Source organism: Scyliorhinus torazame, chromosome 24 (genome assembly GCF_047496885.1).
Source record: "Scyliorhinus torazame isolate Kashiwa2021f chromosome 24, sScyTor2.1, whole genome shotgun sequence".
In the NCBI taxonomy this organism is placed as follows: Eukaryota; Metazoa; Chordata; class Chondrichthyes; order Carcharhiniformes; family Scyliorhinidae; genus Scyliorhinus; species Scyliorhinus torazame.
This window is the reverse complement of record NC_092730.1, coordinates 49,650,171-49,671,425: the sequence shown is the minus strand read 5'-3', so window position 1 is coordinate 49,671,425 and position 21,255 is coordinate 49,650,171. Positions and strand designations below refer to the sequence as shown.

Here is a 21,255-nt window from a genome sequence, read left to right as displayed (position 1 = left end):
TGATAATCTATGATACAGGAGATTAAACTGAAAAGCACAAGTGTCTCACTGGTTCACTTGGGATGTGTGTTTTGGGCCCTTGGATAATAAAGAACAAAGAACAAAGAAATGTACAGCACAGGAACAGGCCCTTCGGCCCTCCAAGCCCGTGCCGACCATACTGCCCGACTAAACTACAATCTTCTACACTTCCTGGGTCCGTATCCTTCTATTCCCATCCTATTCATATATTTGTCAAGATGCCCCTTAAATGTCCCTATCGTCCCTGCCTCCACTACCTCCTCCGGTAGTGAGTTCCAGGCACCCACTACCCTCTGCGTAAAAAACTTGCCTCGTACATCTACTCTAAACTTTGCCCCTCTCACCTTAAACCTATGCCCCCTAGTAATTGACCCCTCTACCCTGGGGAAAAGCCTGTGCGAATGAGGAGGGAGGGGGTAAAAAGGCAGGAGTTGCATCTCCTGCAATTGCAAAGAAAGGTGCACATAGAAAGTGAGCGGATATTGGCGGTGGAGCAGCGGTCGCGGAGGGGATTGTCCCTTCAGTCTGGTGAATGGGGAGAGCAGGGGAGGGCGTTTTTGATGATGTCATAAATGGTCCCTGGAATACGGAGACTGACGGGCTGCAAGGTGAGAACAAGCGGCACCAAATCAGTTCAGCTCGACTTACACAGGACACAACAATGTCAGTAACGGAATGATCTTTTGGGATAAGAGCAGGTGCTTTGCAACATCGTTCACTTTTATTTCCATTTCCCACCTTAGCCGCTTTTCCTACAAATGTTGGCAGTGGTTGGATTTCCACCCGCATCCTCGAAGAGACTGAAACCTAAACCCATCTCCTCAGACCGCTCGGCCTCGCTATCCGAAAGGTTCATTGTTTCTGATACTGATGACTGGTGATTGGCATCTTGCTGTTTATCAGCTGAGTCCAGGATTTCACATTGAGAGAGAAGGAAATGATCCAATCACAGAGCTGGAACGCTGCTTCTAGTTTTCTCCCCACAGATGCTGTTTAATTCTGAGAAGTTCCAGCATTTCCTGTCTTTATTATTTATGATTTTCAGCATTTGAAGTAATTTGCTTTGTGATTTGTGAACTTTCTGAGCTGAGTTCAGGGGACTCGGTTTCCAAAATATTTTTTAAAATATTTGACGGGATGTGAGTGTCGCTGAATCCGTCAACAATTATTGTCCAAAATTAATTACCCTTAAGAATTTGGCGGTGACGTGATTCTTGAGCCGCTGCAAGTCCATGTGGTGTATGTACACACACAGTGCTGTTAGGGAGGGAGTTCCAGGATTGTGAGCCAGCCACAGAAAGGGTGATATATTTCCCAGGATGGTGTGTGTCTCGGAGTGGAACTTGCAGGTGGTCGCTGTTTCTCTGTATCTGCTCCCCTTGTGTTTCCAGGTGAGAGATCCCGCAGGGTTGGATGGACCCTCGCGGAGGAACAGTCAATGTCAGGGGTGGGATTTCAATCCTTGCCTCCAGAGGAGACTGCGACCTGAACTGCGAACTGGCCTTAGACCCGCTCGGCCATCCTGACACACGACGCACTATCAGAAACTCCCAGCGCAAATGATATCAACTCCATAACTGCAGTGACCTGGGCTAAGTTTCTGAGTCAGCACCCACACAAACATTACCTACAGCCTAGAGCTCAATGACTGAAGATCGAGTTTGTCTTCCAATGAAGATGGTTGGAGTGTGAACAATTTCCTGTCCTTCCTTTGATTTTCTCCAGGCCTGTGGGGAAGTTGCTGGGTGACAGGTACAATATTGAAGTGAGGAAAATGGAAAAGTGAATTGGTGCAATGACGCTCCCTTTGTTTCTCTGCAGTTTTTATTGAGGGGAGTTTCTGTTCGTTCACTTGGTGAGGATCACTGACTGTATGTGATTGTGGAGCAGGCAGAGGATGTGACACATGTCCGGAAGCAGCCGAGTTTGTGGATGTTGCTCCATGAATCTTCACGGCTCACAGGGTGAAAGGAGTTTTCGACGTCGAAAATGACCATGTCCGGCAGCTGGAGCTTTCCCTTGTATTTTATGGAATCTGGAAATCAGCGGATCATCAAAACACAGAAATGAAACACGTCTAGTCACAGTATTTTCTCACATGATGTTAACATCAGTTATCTCAGCGCAGCATGTGGCTGCGTGTCCTAACGGATAAGGTGAATCTAGTGACAATATCAGAAAACTGCAGGTTCGAGTCCTGCCGCGGCCGTTTCAAACTGAAATCAAATTGCTGGTTTTCCTTCCTCAGCTCAAAGTTCCGCGTTTCCGTCTAAACATTTCCCGACTTGTCTCAGAATCTATTTTCTTGCTATTTTGTTCATTCAATTGTTTCTCATCTTGGTACTCTGCTCAGATCCTAAGGAATCCACAATTTCTGTTTAATCTGGATAAACAATCGAAGCTCCACCCAGAACAAAATGTTTTGTGTCAATCGGTTCAATAAGATTCTGTGGCAGGAATTCTAATCTCCTCAGGAAGATGTTTAGTAATGAGCTGAATGGACGGTTTTTGTTAACTGGGGTGAAAGGTTATGACACTGGATTGGGAAACCAGCGGCCCGAACTAATCTTTGGGACAGAGAATAAATCCCAACACGGCCTCTGGTGACAGTTAAATTCACTGATTTAATAAATCTGGAATTGAAAGGCATCGGAGCTGGTTAACTTTAGACAGGTGTAAGCTGGTACCTTTTCTGATTGGTTAGATAATGCACCGCAGTCAATACTGCACTTCTTCACCAACTGCGCCAAACTGACCGCAATGTTTTTTTTAAAAAACATGAATTTCTGGAATATCTGTAACTGATATTGTTACACCAACAATTTAATCAGTCGAACAGTGCGTTTAGGGAGCTGAGATTTTCGAATAGTTCAAGGGTTGGACTCCAAATCCAATGGTCTTTTTCCACGGAGATTCTATCCCTTCTCACATACAGTAAGAAGTCTTACAACACCAAATTAAAGTCCAACAGGTTTGTTTCAAATCACTAGCTCTCGGAGCGCTGCTCCTTCCCCAGCTGAATGGAGAGGTAGGTTCCAGAAACATTTATATAGACAAAGTCAAAGATGCAAGATTTTAAATGCGAGCATTTGCAGGTAATTAAGTCTTTACAGAGCCAGAGAGAGGGGTAACCCCAGGTTAAAGAGGTGTGAATTGTTTCAAGCCAGGACAGTTGGTCGGATTTCGAAAGCAAAGGCCAGATGGTGTTTGGAAAGTTATCAAGGGTTGTCTATAGAGTCCTGTATCTTTTGGGGAGTGGTCAGGATTTGTAGTTGATATACTGTTTACTGTGTGTTTATAAAATGTTAACTGGATTCATGTAATTAAAATACTTTTGTTTTAAACATACTTTAGATCTCTGTTGCATCACACCTGTAAAATGGGCCCTTGTGCTCCCCATAACCAAAATGTATTTAAAGTTGTGGGTCAGGTGAACTCCGTGATATACTTTGGGGTTCTCTAAACCCTGGCCCATAATACGTGGACCGAGGTACAGTGAAAAGTATTGTTCTACATACAGTCCAGACAGATCGGTTCATACATGTAAAACATAAGACATGCATAAATACACAATGTAAATAATAATAACAGTAATAATAAATGTAAGTAATATTAGTAAACAATAACAAATCGTAAATAGAGACAAGATTGAAAAGTTGGGTTAATCGTGTCAGTAAAACGACACAAGCAACATTCAGTTTAGGGACACTCCTGGAGCCTGATGAGATCAGCAACTGATGTATTTGCATTGTGATAAGAAGTCTTACAACACTAGGTTAAAGTCCAACAGGTTTCTTTCGAATCACTAGCTTTCGGAGCGCAGCTCTTTCCTCAGGTGAATCGAAAGTAACCTGTTGGACTTAAATCTGGTGCTGTAAGACTTCTTACTGAGCCCACCCAAGTCCAACACCGGCATCCCCACATCATGGCTGACATTATGACGACTAATACAAAAACATGCAATTCGTGGCCATGAGGCGGTAGGTTCAAATCCCACCAGAGTCGGCTTTTGGGTGTCACCGTGGTTAACACTCAGGGACCCGGGGTCAATTCCAGCCTTGGGTTACAGTCTTGCACGTTCTTCCCGTGTCTGCGTGAGTTTCCTCCACTGTCCGAAGATGTCCAGTTTAGATGGATTGGCCATGTTAAATTGGCCCTTAGTGTCCAAACGTTTACGTGGGTATGGGCCGTAGGTTGGGTGCTCCTTGGGGTGATCAGTGCAGACTCGATGGGCCGAATGTCCTCCTTCTGCACAAGAAGTATTCTATGATTGCTTAAACAGGGTGAAGATGGCAGCCTCAGGACACAGAGACAAGGTAAGCTCTCAGGCCAGAGTAAGAGCCCTATGTAATGATTCATAACATTGGAAATAAACTGCATAAATACATTTATTGTGGACTGGTGCCATCTCCTGGCTGAACGGGAGGCGTTTCGGCAAAGACACTTTCATTCATGAGCATTTTACATTTGGACACTCCTCAAATACAATACACAAAATAATCTTCATTCGTGCGCTTCTTTCTTAAAATCGAGCTTCATTCTTTTTCAGTACAAATGTTTTTAGAACACATGAGTTCTCAGTTAGAAACAATAGTAAACAGCTGGGTTATCCGGGCCAGAAAAATGAGACAAGTACATTTCAGTTTACAAACTGTGTTATGGACACTCCTGGTACCTGGTGAAATTAGCACCTAGGTTACTTACAAAATGATGACTAATTAATAAAAGTGATGATTTAAGCAGGTTACAAACGGCAGCATCGGGACACAAGAACGAGTTGAGGTCTCAGGCTGCAGTAAGAGTCCTATGTAATGGTACCGTACGGCCTGCCGAAACAGGCGCCGGAAAGTGGCTATTCACAGTAACTTCACTGAAGCCGACTTGAGACAATAAGCGATTGTTGTTACACACAGAACATCAGAAATAAATAGCATCAATAAATGTATTGTGGACTGGTGCCATCTCCTGGCTGAACGGGAGCCGTGCGACACGGACACTTTCGGAACATTCTTAAATTGGAGTGAAATAACATAAACATTGTAAGAATGATTAAAAACAGTTTCTCAAGCAAATGCAAAGTGAAGATAAACAATAGTTGGGCCATGGTGAGTCAGCAGGGACGGTATATGGGGAGCATTGCTCCCTTCCCGGCTGTTGACAAGCCTTCAATTTGTTGCGCTGCTTTATTTAGAACTTTCAGTTCGGCTGGTCAGTTTCACAATAAGAGACATTAAAAATTCTGACATATGATAAATTCTGGCAAAAGATGTGACAAAAATAAATTTCACATTGCTTTGTGAATTTTCACAATTCTGGTTCCTGATGAAGTTAATATGAACGTTACTGAAGTGGTGATCTTGTCCTGACAAATCAGAAAATTCAGAGCGAAAGCAGAATGAGAAACACAGCTTCAGGGCACAAGAAGATTCTTCTGTAATGACATTTCAACAGAAAACATTGAATGATGAAAACAATACCGCATTTTTCGAACAAATGGCTCCAATATTGCCATTATTTCGCTGCGAGTAGGGTTCGAACCTACGCGGGGAAACCCCATTGGATTTCGAGTCCAACGCCTTAACCACTCGGCCATCGCAGCTTATATCTGTACTGCCAATTCGTTCTATAGAAAGCATAGTAAAACCAGACACGCTGGATTGCAGTAATGCGATGAACGGTGTCCCAGTCTTTCGATGAGTCGGGATTGAATCTGCGTGGGAAAAAAAACATTAGATTTGGCGCCACGACTTCTCAGTATTGAGAATGTTGAGATGAACGAACTGTTTTGATAACAGGAACAGAAGGTTATGTCGCTGGACTGGGAATCCAGAGGCCTGAACTCACCTTTCGTGACAAGATTTAATAAATCTAGAATTGAAATTTAGTCTCAGTAATGGCGGAGAAAGGTTCTGCTTCAGACGGATCATATTTCCACAACTGGGAACACATTTACACAACAGGGAATGGTTTGACACAACCACAGTGAAGATCTGTCCCCGGCAGAGTCACGGTTCCAGGACAGAGAGAGAACAGTTAAAGAGCACAGAGCACAGTTACACAGCAGAGAGCTCAGTTACACAGCAGAGATCTCAGTTAGACAGCAGAGAGCTCAGTTACACAGCAGAGAGCTCAGTTAGACAGCAGAGAGCTCAGTTACACAGCCGGGAGCACAATTACACAGCAGAGAGCACAGTTACACAGCAGAAAGCACAGTTACACAGCAGAGAGCACGGTTTCACAGCAGGGAGCACAGTTACACAGCAGGGAGCACGGTTATACAGCAGGGAGCACAAAAACATAAAACACATTTTACTAAATAGTTAGTTTTTCTATCTCAATATCTTGCTGGTTTGCTCGGCACCTATTCTGTGTGTCATTGTGTGTTTGTGTCATTGTGTGTTTATATATTAACGATCTAGATAACGGGACTGAGGAGAGCGCACGGTTACACATCAGAGGGCACAGTTACACAGCAGGGAGCACAGTTACACAGCAGAGAGCACAGTTACACAGCAGAGGGCACAGTTACACAGCAAAGAGCACAGTTACACAGCAGAGAGCACAGTTACACAGCAGAGTGTGCAGTTACACCTCAGGGTGCACAGTTACGCAGCAGAGAGTGCAGTTACACATCAGGTAGCTCAATTGCACAGCAGAAAGCACGGTTAAACAGCAGAGAGCGCAGTTACACAGCAGAGAGCACGGTTACACAGCAGAGAGCACAGTTACACAGCAGACAGCACAGTTACACTGCATAGAGCGCAGTTACACAGCAGAGAGCACGGTTACACAGCAGAGAGCACAGTTACACAGCAGAGAGCACAGTTACACAGCAGAGTGTGCAGTTACACATCAGGGTGCACAGTTACGCAGCAGAGAGTGCAGTTACACATCAGGTAGCTCAATTGCACAGCAGAAAGCACGGTTAAACAGCAGAGAGCGCAGTTACACAGCAGAGAGCACGGTTACACAGCAGGGAGCACAGTTACACAGCAGACAGCACAGTTACACTGCATAGAGCGCAGTTACACAGCAGAGAGCACGGTTACACAGCAGAGAGCACAGTTACACAGCAGAGAGCACAGTTACACAGCAGAGAGCACAGTTACACAGCAGAGAGCACAGTTACACAGCAGAGAGCACAGTTACACAGCAGAGAGCACAGTTACACTGCATAGAGCGCAGTTACACAGCAGAGAGCACGGTTACACAGCAGAGAGCACGGTTACACAGCAGAGAGCACAGTTACACAGCAGAGAGCACAGTTACACAGCAGAGTGTGCAGTTACACAGCAGAGAGCACAGTTACACAGCAGAGAGCACAGTTACACAGCAGAGTGTGCATTTACACATCAGGGTGCACAGTTACACAGCAGAGAGTGCAGTTACACATCAGATAGCTCAATTGCACAGCAGAGAGCACAGTTACACAGCAGAGAGCACAGTTACACAGCAGAGAGTGCAGTTACACATCAGACAGCTCAATTGCACAGCAGAGGGCACAGTTACACAGCAGGGTGTGCAGTTCCACAGCAGAGTGTGCAGTTCCACAGCAGAGTGTGCAGTTACACAGCAGAGAGCACAGTTACACAGCAGAGAGCACAGTTACACAGCAGTGTGCAGTTACACAGCAAGGTGCATAGTTACACAGCAGAGAGCACAGTTACACAGCAGGGAGCACAGTTACACAGCAGGGAGCACAGTTACACAGCAGAGTGTGCAGTTACACAGCAGAGAGCACAGTTACACAGCAGAAAGCACAGTTACACAGCAGAGAGCACGGTTTCACAGCAGGGAGCACAGTTACACAGCAGAGAGCACAGTTACACAGCAGAGAGCTCAGTTACACAGCAGAAAGCTCAGTTACACAGCAGAAAGCACAGTTACACAGCAGAGAGCTCAGTTACACAGCAGAAAGCATAGTTACATAGCAGAGAGCTCAGTTACACAGCAGAGTTTGCAGTTACACAACAGAGAGTGCAGTTACACATCAGACCGCTCAATTGCACAGCAGAGAGCAGTTACACAGCAGGGTGTGCAGTTACACTGCAGAGTGTGCAGTTACACAGCAGAGAGCACAGTTACACAGCAGAGAGCACAGTTACACAGCAGAGTGTGCAGTTACACAGCAAGGTGCATAGTTACACAGCAGAGAGCACAGTTACACAGCTGAGAGCACAGTTACACAGCAGAGTGTGCAGTTACACAGCAGGGTGCTCAATTACACAGCAGAGAGCACAGTTACACAACAGGGAGCACAGTTACACAGCAGGGAGCACAGTTACACAGCAGAGTGTGCAGTTACACAGCAGAGTGTGCAGTTACACAGCAGAGAGCACAGTTACACAGCAGGGAGCACAGTTGCACAGCAGAGAGCACAGTTACACAGCAGAGTGTGCAGTTACACAGCAGAGAGCACGGTTACACAGCAGAGAGCACAGTTACACAGCCGGGAGCACAGTTATACAGCAGAGAGCATAGTTACACAGCAGAGTGTGCACTTACACAGCAGGGATCACAGTAACACAGCAGAGAGCACAGTTACACAGCAGAGAGCACAGTTACACAGCAGAGAGCACAGTTACACAGCAGAGTGTGCAGTTACACATCAGGGTGCACAGTTACACAGCAGAGAGTGCAGTTACACATCAGGTAGCTCAATTGCACAGCAGAAAGCACGGTTAAACAGCAAAGACCTCAGTTACACAGCAGAGAGCTCAGTTACACAGCAGAGAGCTCAGTTACACAGCAGAGAGCACAGTTACACAGCAGAGAGCACAGTTACACAGCAGAGAGCACAGTTACACAGCATAAAGCACAGTTACACAGCAGAGAGCTCAGTTACACAGCAAAGAGCTCTGTTACACTGCATAGAGCACAGCTACACAGCAGAGAGCACAGTTACACAGCAGAGAGCTCAGTTACACAGCAGAAAGCTCAGTTACACAGCAGAAAGCACAGTTACACAGCAGAGAGCTCAGTTACACAGCAGAAAGCACAGTTACACAGCAGAGAGCTCAGTTACACAGCAGAGTGTGCAGTTACACAGCAGAGAGCACAGTTAAACAGCAGAGAGCAGAGTTACACAGCCGGGAGCACTGTTACACATCAGAGTTTGCAGTTACACATCAGAGAGCACGGTTACACAACGGAGAGCACAATTGCACAGCAGGATATATATTTACAAACGGGGCCTATCATTGTAAAACAGAAAACACATTTTACTAAATAGTTAGTTGTTCTATCTCAATATCTTGCTGGTTTGCTCGGCACCTATTCTGCGTGTCATTGTGTGTTTGTCCTGATAGTCTCTTCCTGCTTTTCGGTGTGTCTTTCTCTGTCCTCTGTCTGTTACAGACGTGCTGATGTTCCGTGTTATTGTCCTGCCAGAGTGAGCTTCACAACACGTGGGTTCTTGATTGAAGGAAAAAATGGAGGCAGTGAATAGTTATCTGGCTGGCACAGAACAGCAATTGTGGACACGATTGAACTAAAGAGCAGAGTGGCGCAGCGGAAGCGTGCTGGGCCCATAACCCAGAGGTCGATGTATCGAAACCATCCTCTGCTATTTTTATTCTCACTCACACCAAAAGTAAACAAGTCGCTCTTGCCCAGCACATCCGCATTTTCTTTTCAGTAAATTAGAATCAAAGTGTTGCTTCCAGTGTGATCCGGAAAATTGTCCCGGGAATGAAGCAGACAGCATTACATCACTGTGAAGTTCAAAGTAACGAAATTGGAAGCTCTTCAATCGACTCTCTCGGCGGGAAACAGAGTCCTGTTGCTGTGGTGCGTGAGTTTTATTGGTGCCAACATCACATCTCCACTGATTGGAATGGGTTATGTTTTATTAACACAGTCATGGCATTTGGTAAAGATAGAACCAGGAGTGTTTCAATGTTTGAAAATCCTTTAACAGCGAGAAGAGGAAAAGTTTATATAATAACTTCCAAGAATATAACTTCAGTATTGGGACCACAGCTGTTCTCTTTATATATTAACGATCTAGATAACGGGACTGAGGGCATTCTGGCTAAGTTTGCCGATGATACGAAGATAGGTGGAGGGGCAGGTAGTATGGAGGAGGTGGGGAGGCTGCAGAAAGATCTAGACAGTTTAGCAGAGTGGTCCAAGAAATGGCTGATGAAATTCAACGTGGGCAAGTGCGAGGTCTTGCACTTTGGAAAAAAGAATAGAGGCGTGGAATATTTTCTAAACGGTGACAAAATTCATAATTCTGAAGTGCAAAGGGACTTGGGAGTCCTAGTCCAGGATTCTCTAAAGGTAAACTTGCAAGTTGAGTCCGTAATTAAGAAAGCAAATGCAATGTTGTCATTCATCTCAAGAGGCTTGGAATATAAAAACAGGGATGTACTTCTGAAGCTTTATAAAGCATTAGTTAGGCCCCATTTAGAATACTGTGAGCAATATTGGGCCCCACACCTCAGGAAGGACATACTGGCACTGGAGCGGTTCCAGCGGAGATTCACACGGATGATCCCAGGAATGGTAGGCCTAACATACGATGAACGTCTGAGAATCCTGGGATTATATTCATTGGAGTTTAGGAGGTTGAGGGGAGATCTAACAGAAACTTACAAGATAATAAATGGCTTAGATAGGGTGGATGAAGGGAGTTGTTTCTTTTAGCAGGGGAGACTAGGACCCGGGGGCACAGCCTTAGAATTAAAGGGAGTCACTATAGAACAGAGATGAGGAGAAATTTCTTCAGCCAGAGAGCGGTGGGTATGTGGAATTCATTGCCACAGAGGGCGGTGGAGGCCGGGATGTTGAGTGTCTTTAAGACAGAAGTTGATAAATTCTTGATTTCTCGAGGAATTAAGGGCTATGGAGGGAGAGCGGGTAAATGGAGTTGAAATCAGCCATGATTGAATGGCGGAGTGGACTCGATGAGCCGAATGGCCTTACTTCCACTCCTATGTCTTATGGTCTTATGGTCTTATGGAATATCCCACAGAGGGGCAATAAGGATATTTAACAATATCCAATAATAAACCAGAATAAGAGCGGAGATCCCAGTTTCCACTCTCGGACGCATGTGAACAATCCATCCAGACTATTTACTACAAGAGAAGAGGAATTTTACCCGGAGTCCTCCCTCCAGCCTCTTCTTCCAGCTCTGTTTCCTCAGTGTGAAACCCACGAAATCACGCAAACGCTTCCGATCAAACCATTATTGCGATGGCCGGGAACCGAAACCGTGTTAATTGCTTGTTATTCGCTGCCCAGTAGTTCTGCTCTCACCCACAAGCAGTGACATCCTTTCCACGTCCACTTTGTCAAGACCATTCAAAATCTGTTGTACTTCAATCTGATCAACTGTCACACTTCACATCTCCACTGGAAACAAGTGCAGTCTGTCTCACCTTTCCTCAATAGCAAACCCGCTCAAAGACCAACAAAGAACAAAGAAAAGTACAGCACAGGAAGAGGCCCTTCGGCCCTCCCAGCGTGTGCCGACCATGCTGACCGACTAAATTAAAATCTTCTACACTTCCTGGGTCCGTATCCCTCGATTCCCATCCTATTCATGTATTTGTCAAGATGCCCCTTAAATATCACTATCGTCCCTGCTTCCAACACCTCCTCCGGTAGCGAGTTCCAGGCACCCACTACCCTCTGTGTTAAAAATTTGCCTCGTACATCTACTCCAAACCTTGCCCCTCGCACCTTAAACCTATGCCCCCTAGTAATTGACCCCTCTACCCTGGGGAAAAGCCTCTGACTATCCACTCTGTCTATGCCCCTCATAGTTTTGTAGAACTCTATCAGGTCGCCCCTCAACGTCCGTCGTTCCAGTGAGAACAAACCGAGTTTATTCAAACGCTCCTCATAGCTAATGCCCTCCATAACAGGCAACATCCTGGTAAATCTCTTCTGCACCCTCTCGAAAGCCTCCACATCCTTCTGGTAGTGCGGCGACCAGAATTGAACACGATACGCCAAGTGTGGCCTAACTAAGGTTCTACACAGCTGCAACATGACTTGCCAATTCTTGTACTAAATGCCCCGGTCAATGAAGGCAAGCATGCCGTATGCCGTTCTGACTACCTTCTCCACCTGTGTTGCCCCTTTCAGTGACCTCTGGACCTGTAGACATACATCGCTCTGACTTTCAATACTGGATATTCCCTACCTGCATTAGACCTTCCAAAATGCATTACCTCACATTTGTCCGGATTAAACTCCATCTGCCATCTCTCCGCCCAAGTCGGCAAACGGGCTAAATCCTACTGTATCCTCTGACAGACCTCGTCGCTATCTGCAATTCCCCCAACCTTTGTGTCATCTGCAAACTTGCTAATCAGACCAGTTACATTTCCCTCCAAATCATTTATACACACTACAAACAGCAAAGGTCCCAGCACTGATCCCTGCAGAACAACACTAGTCCCAGCCCTCCAATTAGAAAAGCACCCTTCCATTGCTACTCTCTGCCTTCTATGACCTAGCCAGTTCTGTATCCACCTTGCCAGCTCACCCCTGATCCGGTGGGACTTCACCTTTTATACTACTCTACCATAAGGGACCTTGTCAAAGGCCTTAATGAAGTCCATATAGACAACATCCACTGCCCTACCTGCATCAATCATCTTTGTGACCTCTTCGAAAAACTCTATCAAGTTAGTGAGACACAAAACCATGCTGCCTCTCACTAATACGTCCATTTGCTTCCAAATGGGAGTATATCCTGTCTCGAAGGATTCTCTCCACCAATCGAGGAAACCTTCCTGAACCGTTTCCAACGTATTTACATCTTTCCCTAAATAAGGAAACCAAAACTGCACAGAATTAGCGAAATGTGTAGCTCCTGGAATAAAAGGGACAGTAGCAATATGGATATAAATGTGGTTGAATAATCAGAAACAGAATATAATGGTCAATAGAGACTTTTCGGACTGGAAGAAGGTTTGTAGTGTTTCACATGGGTTCCTACTGGAACATTTGCTTTCCCTGATATATAACAATTTGTAGATCATGGTGTACAGGGAACAGTTTCAAATTTGGGGATGGTACAGACTTGGAAATTTTGAAAACTGAGACGCGGACAGTCTAGAACTTCAAACAACAAAAGATGATTTTCAATCTGGAGACGTGTGAGATGATGCATTTCGGTAGGGAAGTATAGAATCACACAATTTACAGTGCAGAAGGTGGCCATTCGGACGATAGAATCTCCACCGGTTTTTCAAAGAGCACCCCCATGAAGCCCACACCTCCACCCTATCCCCACATCCCAGCAACCCCATCTAACCTAAGGGCAATTTAGCATGGCCGATCCACCTAATCTGCACATCTTTGGAGTGTGGGAGGAAACCGGAGCTCCCAGCCGAAACCCACGGAGAACACCAAGCGGGAATCGAACCTGAGACCCGACGCTGTGAAGCCATAGTACTAACCACTATGCTACCGTGCTGCCCCTCAACTATTTATGGGATGAAGGAGCAGACAGAGCTGGGTGTGTATGTGGATAGATCATTGAAGGTGGAAAGGTGGAGAGAGCAGGTAATAAAGCAAATCTTATGCTTATTTACGAGTGGAAAAGAGAATAAGAGCAAGGAGGATATGCTGAATCTGTACAAGGCACCAGTTAGACATCAGATGGAATATTTTGCACAGCTCTGGGAGCCACAATATTGGAAGGCTGTGGACGTATTGGGCATCGTGCAGAAGAGGTTTACAGGATTGATTCCATTTAGGAGGCTAGATTGGAGATATTGGGAACGTTCTCCTTGGAGAGGATAAGGCAGAGAGGAGATATGATGGAGATGTTCAAAATCAGGAGGGGGCTAGGCGGAGTAACTAGAGAGAAACAGTTCCCCCGATTAAAAAGAGCAAGAATGAGAGGGCACAGATTTCCGTTGATTTGCAAAGGAAGCAGCTGTGATGTTTGAAAAAGAAGCACTTTTGCACAACGAGTGCTTCGGGTCTGGAATGCACTGAGGAGTGAATCTTCTTGCACCATTCTCTATACCGATATTCCTAATCCTCTGTCTGATAATCGATTTAAATCACGACACCAGTTTTGGGCAGGAGTTTGGCACCATGAAAACTTGCGGCTTCAGAAACTCCAAAACAGACGCCAGCTTCATCTGGGGCACTGCTGGCAGATTTTGTCTTTCCAGAACCGGCCGCCCAGCCGTGAAATCAAGTTCATCAGAAGATCTCATTACACTGTAAGACGGAGGAGCAGAAGTGGCCCATTCGGCCAATCGTGTCTGCTCCACCATTCAAAGAGGTTATGTCTGAACTGATATAATCCTCAAACCCAGTATCCCGCCTTATCCCCATAATGGGGACCTTGGAAACAGCGCGGGAGTTTCAAAAAGCGCGGGAGCTGCGAGGTAGAGGGGACAGTTTAAAAGGGCGCACCGTGGGTGAGGTAAGTACTGCTTAACCACTTCCTTACCTTGCAGGTCAGCTGTTCGGGAGAGAGAGGGAGCCGGGACCTTGGAAACAGCGCGAGAGTTTCAAAAAGCGCGGGAGCTGCGAGGCAGAGGGGACAGTTTAAAAGGGCGCGCCGTGGGTGAGGTAAGTACTGATTAACCACTTCCTTACCTTGCAGGTCAGCTGTTCGGGAGAGAGATCAGTTTTTGGAGCAGGCCTATTGGCTGACTGTAAATCAGGAAGGATACAAATGGTGTGGCTGAAGTGCCTATAGCAACGGAGTGCTGAAGGCAAACAGAGTGTATCTGAGTTTGGGTAAGGCTGAGTTCGGGTAAGAGGGGAGTGACAAAAAAAAAAATCAAATTAATTAAGTAAATTAATTAACTAGTTAAGGGAATTTGGTGCTCACCTGAAGGAGGTGCAGAGAAGCAGAGCTGTGAGGGAGTCTCTGGAGCAATTACATCACAGCCAGCAGGTAAGTGATTGGCTTGTAACTGGTAAGTGATTTCTCTCTCTTTGACTTTCTCTTAGCTGTGTAGTGTAGTTGAAATTTAACTTCAGGTTTAAGTCATGGCAGGAGAGCTCAGACCCGTGTCATGCTCCTCTTGTGAGATGTGGCAAGTCAGGGACCCTTCTGGTGTCCCTGACTCCTTCATCTGCAAGAAGTGTGTCCAACTGCAGCTCCTGTTTGACCGCTTGACGGCTCTGGAGCTGCGGATGGACTCACTTTGGAGCATCCGCGATGCTGAGGAAGTTGTGGAAAGCACATTCAGTGAGTTGGTCACACCGCAGATTAAAATTACTGAGGCAGATAGGGAAAGGGTGACCAACAGACAGAGGGAGAGTAGGAAGGCAGTGCAGGGATGCCCTGCGGTCATCTCCCTCCAAAACAGATTTACCGTTTTGGAAACTGTTGGGGGAGATGGCTCACCAGGGAAAGGTTCATGGCACCGTGGCTGGCTCTGCTGCACAGAAGGGCGGGAAAAAGAGTGGCAGAGTATAGTGATAGGGGATTCAATTGTAAGGGGAATAGGCAGGCGTTTCTGCGGACGCAAACGAGAATCCAGGTTGGTATGTTGCCTCCCTGGTGCAAAGGTCAAGGATGTCTCGGAGCGGCTGCAGGGCATTCTGGAGGGGGAGGGTGAACAGCCAGCTGTCGTGGTGCATATAGGCACCAACGATATAGGTAAAAAACGGGATGAGGTCATACAAGCTGAATTGAGGGAGTTAGGAGTTAAACTAAAAAGTAGGACCTCAAAGGTAGTAATCTCAGGATTGCTACCAGTGCCACGTGATAGTCAGAGTAGGAATGACAGGATAGCTAGGATGAATACGTGGCTTGAGAGATGGTGCAAGAGGGAGGGTTTCAAATTCCTGGGACATTGGGACCGATTCTGGGGGAGGTGGGACCTGTACAAATCGGACGGTCTGCATCTGGGTGGGACTGGAACCAATGTTCTCGGGGGGGGGGGGTGTTTGCTAGTGCAGTTGGGGAGGGTTTAAACTAATCTGCCAGGGGTATGGGAACCGATGTAGGAAGTCAGTGGGGACAGAAACAAAAGGCAGGAAGGGAGAGTGTGTAAAGCATGACCAGAGAAAGCAGGGCAGAGAGCAAGGAAGGTCTACATTAAACTGCATTTATTTCAATGCAAGGGGCCTGACGGGCAAAGTGGATGAACTCAGGGCATGGACGGGCACATGGGACTGGGATATTATAGCTATGACTGAAACATGGCTAAGGGAGGGGCAGGACTGGCAGCTCAATGTTCCGGGGTACAGATGCTATAGAAAGGATAGAACAGGAGGTAAGAGAGGAGGGGGAGTGACGTTTTTGATTAGGGAGAACATCACGGCAGTACTTAGAGGGGATATATCCGAGGGTTCGCCCACTGAGTCTATATGGGTGGAACTGAAAAATAAGAAGGGAGAGATCACCTTGGTAGGACTGTACTACAGGCCCCCAAATAGTCAGCGGGAAATTGAGGAGCAAATATGTAAGGAGATTACAGATAGCTGCAAGAATAATAGGGTGGTAGTAGTAGGGGACTTTAACTTTCCCAACATTGACTGGGACAGCCATAGCATTAGAGGCTTGGATGGAGGGAAATTTGTTGAGTGTATTCAGGAGGAATTTCTCATTCAGTATGTGGATGGACCGACTAGAGAGGGGGCAAAACTTGACCTCGTCTTGGGAAATAAGGAAGGGCAAGTGACAGAAGTGCTAGTGAGGGATCACTTTGGGACAAGTGACCATAATTCCATTAGTTTTAAGATAGCTATGGAGAATGATAGGTCTGGCCCAAGAGTTAAAATTCTTAATTGGGGCAAGGCCAATTTTGATGGTATCAGACAGGAACTTGCAGACGTAGATTGGGGGAGACTATTGGCAGACAAAGGGACGGCTGGTAAATGGGAGGCTTTTAAAAATGTGTTAACCAGGATGCAGGGTAAGCACATTCCCTTTAGAGTGAAGGGCAAGGCTGGTAGAAGTAGGGAACCCTGGATGACTCGAGATATTGAGACTCTGGTCAAAAATAAGAAGGAGGCATATGACGTACATAAGCAACTGGGATCAAGTAGATCCCTTGAAGAGTATAGAGATTGTCGAAATAGAGTTAAGAGGGAAATCAGGAGGGCAAAAAGGGGACATGAAATTGCTTTGGCAAATAATGCAAGGGAGAATCCAAAGAGATTCTACAGATACATAAAGGGGAAAAGAGTAACTCGGGACAGAGTCGGGCCTCTTAAGGATCAACAAGGACATCTATGTGCAGAGCCACAAGAGTTGGGTGAGATCCTGAATGAATATTTCTCATCGGTATTCACGGTGGAGAAAGGCATGGATGTTAGGAAACTAAGGGAAATAAATAGTGATGTCTTGAGAAGTGTGCATATTACAGAGGAGGAGGTGCTGGAAGTCTTAAAGCGCATCAAGGTAGATAAATCCCCAGGACCTGATGAAATGTATCCCAGGATGTTGTGGGAGGCTAGGGAGGAAATTGCGGGTCCCCTAACCGAGATATTTGAATCATCGGCAGCCACAGGTGAGGTGCCTGAAGATTGGAGAGTGGCGAATGTTGTGCCCTTGTTTAAGAAGGGCAGCAGGGAAAAGCCTGGGAACTACAGACCGGTGAGCCTAACATCTGTAGTAGGTAAGTTGCTAGAAGGTATTCTGAGAGACAGGATCTACAAGCATTTAGAGAGGCAAGGACTGATTCGGGGCAGTCAGCATGGCTTTGTGTGTGGAAAATCATGTCTCACAAATTTGATTGAGTTTTTTGAGGGGGTGACCAAGAAGGTAGATGAGGGCAGTGCAGTAGACGTTGTCTTCATGGACTTTAGCAAAGCCTTTGACATGGTACCGCATGGTAGGTTGTTGCAGAAGGTTAAAGCTCACGGGATCCAGGGTGAGGTTGCCAATTGGATTCAAAATTGGCTGGACGACAGAAGGCAGAGGGTGGTTGTAGAGGGTTGTTTTTCAAACTGGAGGCCTGTGACCAGTGGTGTGCCTCAGGGATCGGTGCTGGGTCCACTGTTATTTGTGATTTATATTAATGATTTGGATGAGAATTTAGGAGGCATGGTTAGTAAGTTTGCAGATGACACCAAGATTGGTGGCACAGTGGATAGTGAAGAAGGTTATCTAGGATTGCAACGGGATCTTGATCAATTAGGCCAGTGGGCCGACGAATGGCAGATGGAGTTTAATTTAGATAAATGTGAGGTGATGCATTTTGGCAGATCGAATCAGGCCAGGACCTACTCAGTTAATGGTATGGCGTTGGGGAGAGTTATAGAACAAAGAGATCTAGGAGTACAGGTTCATAGCTCCTTGAAGGAGGAGTCGCAGGTGGACAGGGTGGTGAAGAAGGCATTCGGCATGCTTGGTTTCATTGGTCAGAACATTGAATATAGGAGTTGGGACGTCTTGTTGAAGTTGTACAAGACATTGGTACGGCCACACTTGGAATACTGTGTGCAGTTCTGGTCACCCTATTATAGAAAGGATATTATTAAACTAGAAAGAGTGCAGAAAAGATTTACTAGGATGTTGCCGGGACTTGATGGTTTGAGTTATAAGGAGAGGCTGGATAGACTGGGACTTTTTTCCCTGGAGCGTAGGAGGCTTAGGGGTGATCTTATAGAGGTCTATAAAATAATGAGGGGCATAGATAAGGTAGATAGTCAACATCTTTTCCCAAAGGTAGGGGAGTCTAAAACTAGAGGGCATAGGTTTAAGGTGAGAGGGTAGAGATTCAGAAGGGCCCAGAGGGGCAATTTCTTCACTCAGAGGGTAGTGAGTGTCTGGAATGGGCTGCCAGAGGTAGTAGTAGAGGCGGGTACAATTGTGTCTTTCAAAAAGCATTTAGATAGTTACATGGGTAAGATGGGTATAGAGGGTTATGGGCCAAGTGCGGGCAACTGGGACTAGCTTAATGGTAAAAACTGGGCGGCATGGACTGGTTGGGCCGAAGGGCCTGTTTCCATGCTGTAAACGTCTATGATTCTATGATTCACCCTCTACAGCCATATTCGGTTCATACAAACATTTCTACAGATGCTCTATACTCCTAGAGAAGAAACTACTCCTCATTTCTGGTTGAAATGGGCGGCCAGTTACTCTGAGATTATTCCTTCTGGTCCTAGACCCTCCCACATGGTGAACCAGCTTCTCAGCATTTATCCTGTCAAGACCCTCCCCCCCGGGTGGATATAGAGGGATGTGGGCTAAATGCGGGCAAGTGGGACTAGCTTCGTGATAGAAACTGGGCGGCATGGTCAAGCTGGGCCGAAGGGCCAGTGTGCATGCTGAAACATCTATGGCTGTAACCATCTTCCTGAGGACATTAGAATTCCCTCCACAGAATTGTATTGAACCGATTGATACATAATATTTTATTCAATTCTTTATCCAAATCAATCAGATATTGTAGATTCATTCGGGGGTAAACGAAAGACTAAGATGAGAGAGGAGGGAAAACTGGATTGTCAGCACAAGTTCCACCGGATTTCTGTATAAAACGACCGCGGAAGGACTCGAACCTGCAATCGTCTGATATCATCAATAGATGATAGTATGTTTCTGGAACATACCTCTTCATTCACCCGAGGAAGGAGCAGCGCTCCGAAAGCTAGTGACATCGAAACAAACCTGTTCGACTTTAACCTGGTGTTGCTAGACTTCTTACTGTGCTCACCCCAGTCCAACGCCGGCATCTCCACATCATCAATAGAACCACCGAAGTCAGACGCCTTATCCATTAGGCCACGCGGCCACCGGCTGTAACATCTGAGCTGATGTTTAGCCCACGTGAAAAAATACTGCGATTATTTGTGTTTCATTTCTGTTTTTTGATGATCCGCTCTTTCCCAGATCCCAGAAAATACAAGGGAAAGCTCCAGCTGCCGGACATGGTCATTTTCAAAGTGGAAAAGCCCTTCACCCTGTGAGCTGTGAAGATTCATGGAGGCTCGGGGACTCTCAGGTCGGCCAGGGCTCTTTATCCGCCTCCATTCACAGGAAAAGTGACTTCAGTTTCCGGAATGACATCCACTCTCTCTGAAACCCCCAAACGGAAATTCAGACTCACCGTGAAGGTGAAGACTGCGGACTGCGGTTCCCGCTCCTGCTGTTTAATACAGATCACTATAACTGTGTACAGTGAGCAGAAATAAATTGCTGTTGTTTGTCAACATTTCTTCCTGAACTCACTGTCATTCTGCTTCAACAGGACGACTTTGAATCTCCTGATATTTGAGAAATTTGCTCAAGCGGGTAAATATGAAATATATTATCTGCATCGTGCTTTTGAATGGAGTCATTTCGAGAACATTCCCACACAGAGAGAAATTCCTGCAACCGGCTGCAGAAAAATTCCGTGCGCCTGATGTGATTTCAACGCAACCTTCTGACCTGGAGTCAGGCGCGCTCCCGTTGCGCCGCAAGCGCAAATGAACTCAGAGATTATTTTTATTTATTTACACTTTGACTGTGTTCTGTACATCAGCAACTGTGCGAAACAAACTCAAGGAAGTTAGATTGAGGGTTATTAAAGGGCCCTGAAGTAAAGCAGCTGTACCACGTGGTTAAGGTGATGCACAATAATCCATTGTGCTCTGTACACGTGGCTTCAAATCCCATCCTGGTCTGTAACGTGTCTGTTGTGTCTCTGTTTGGTCCACTTCATGAGGGTGAAGTGAAAAAGCTGCGGCTTTTAGCTGTTGTTTGACGGCTTGTGGGTGAATAGTGGAACACTGTCCATATTGAAACCATATTAAAAATGATGAGAAAGTTACTTATTTCACTCCACTCCCTAATTGCGCCTACATTCTGAGTTAGAAACTGTTTCTCTTTCTCGGTTTGAAACACACGAAGTCGCGCAAAACTTCGCTTCCAAATTACTACTGCAATGGCCGGGAATCGAGCCCGGGTCAACTGCTTGGAAGGCAGCTATGCTCACCACTATACCACCATCGCCCACTGACGAAATCTCTGCGTAGCTTATTTCCCTCCAATTTAAAATGCTCCTGAATGAATGTATCTGTGTCGCACTGCTACCGTTCAGCCACCAGATGGCACGAGTCCACCATAAATGTATTTCTCCAATTTAATTCTGATGTTCTGTGTGTCATCACATAGGACACTTACTCTGGCCTGAGACCTTACCTTGTCCTTGTGTCCGGATGCTGCCGCTTTCACCATGTTTAAGTTATCACATAGCCCCTCCAGTGCAAGAGGAGGCTCATCGAGTCGCCTCCGACCCTTGGCCCAATCCCCACTTCACCGATTGATCACATCAGTGTGTCAGCGTGGCCGGAAGAGAA

The 21,255-nt window shown here is 46.1% G+C and overlaps 2 non-coding genes across 2 annotated transcripts; both read right to left on the bottom strand.

Moving 5' to 3' along the window:
* Positions 1 to 5,538: 5,538 nt before the first annotated feature.
* trnas-cga (transfer RNA serine (anticodon CGA)) lies at positions 5,539 to 5,620 on the bottom strand. Its single transcript has one exon. It is a non-coding gene; the product is annotated as a tRNA-Ser (tRNA).
* Positions 5,621 to 20,836: 15,216 nt separating this feature from the next.
* On the bottom strand, positions 20,837 to 20,908 carry trnag-ucc (transfer RNA glycine (anticodon UCC)). The gene has a single exon. It is a non-coding gene; the product is annotated as a tRNA-Gly (tRNA).
* Between the last annotated feature and the right edge of the window lie 347 nt (positions 20,909 to 21,255).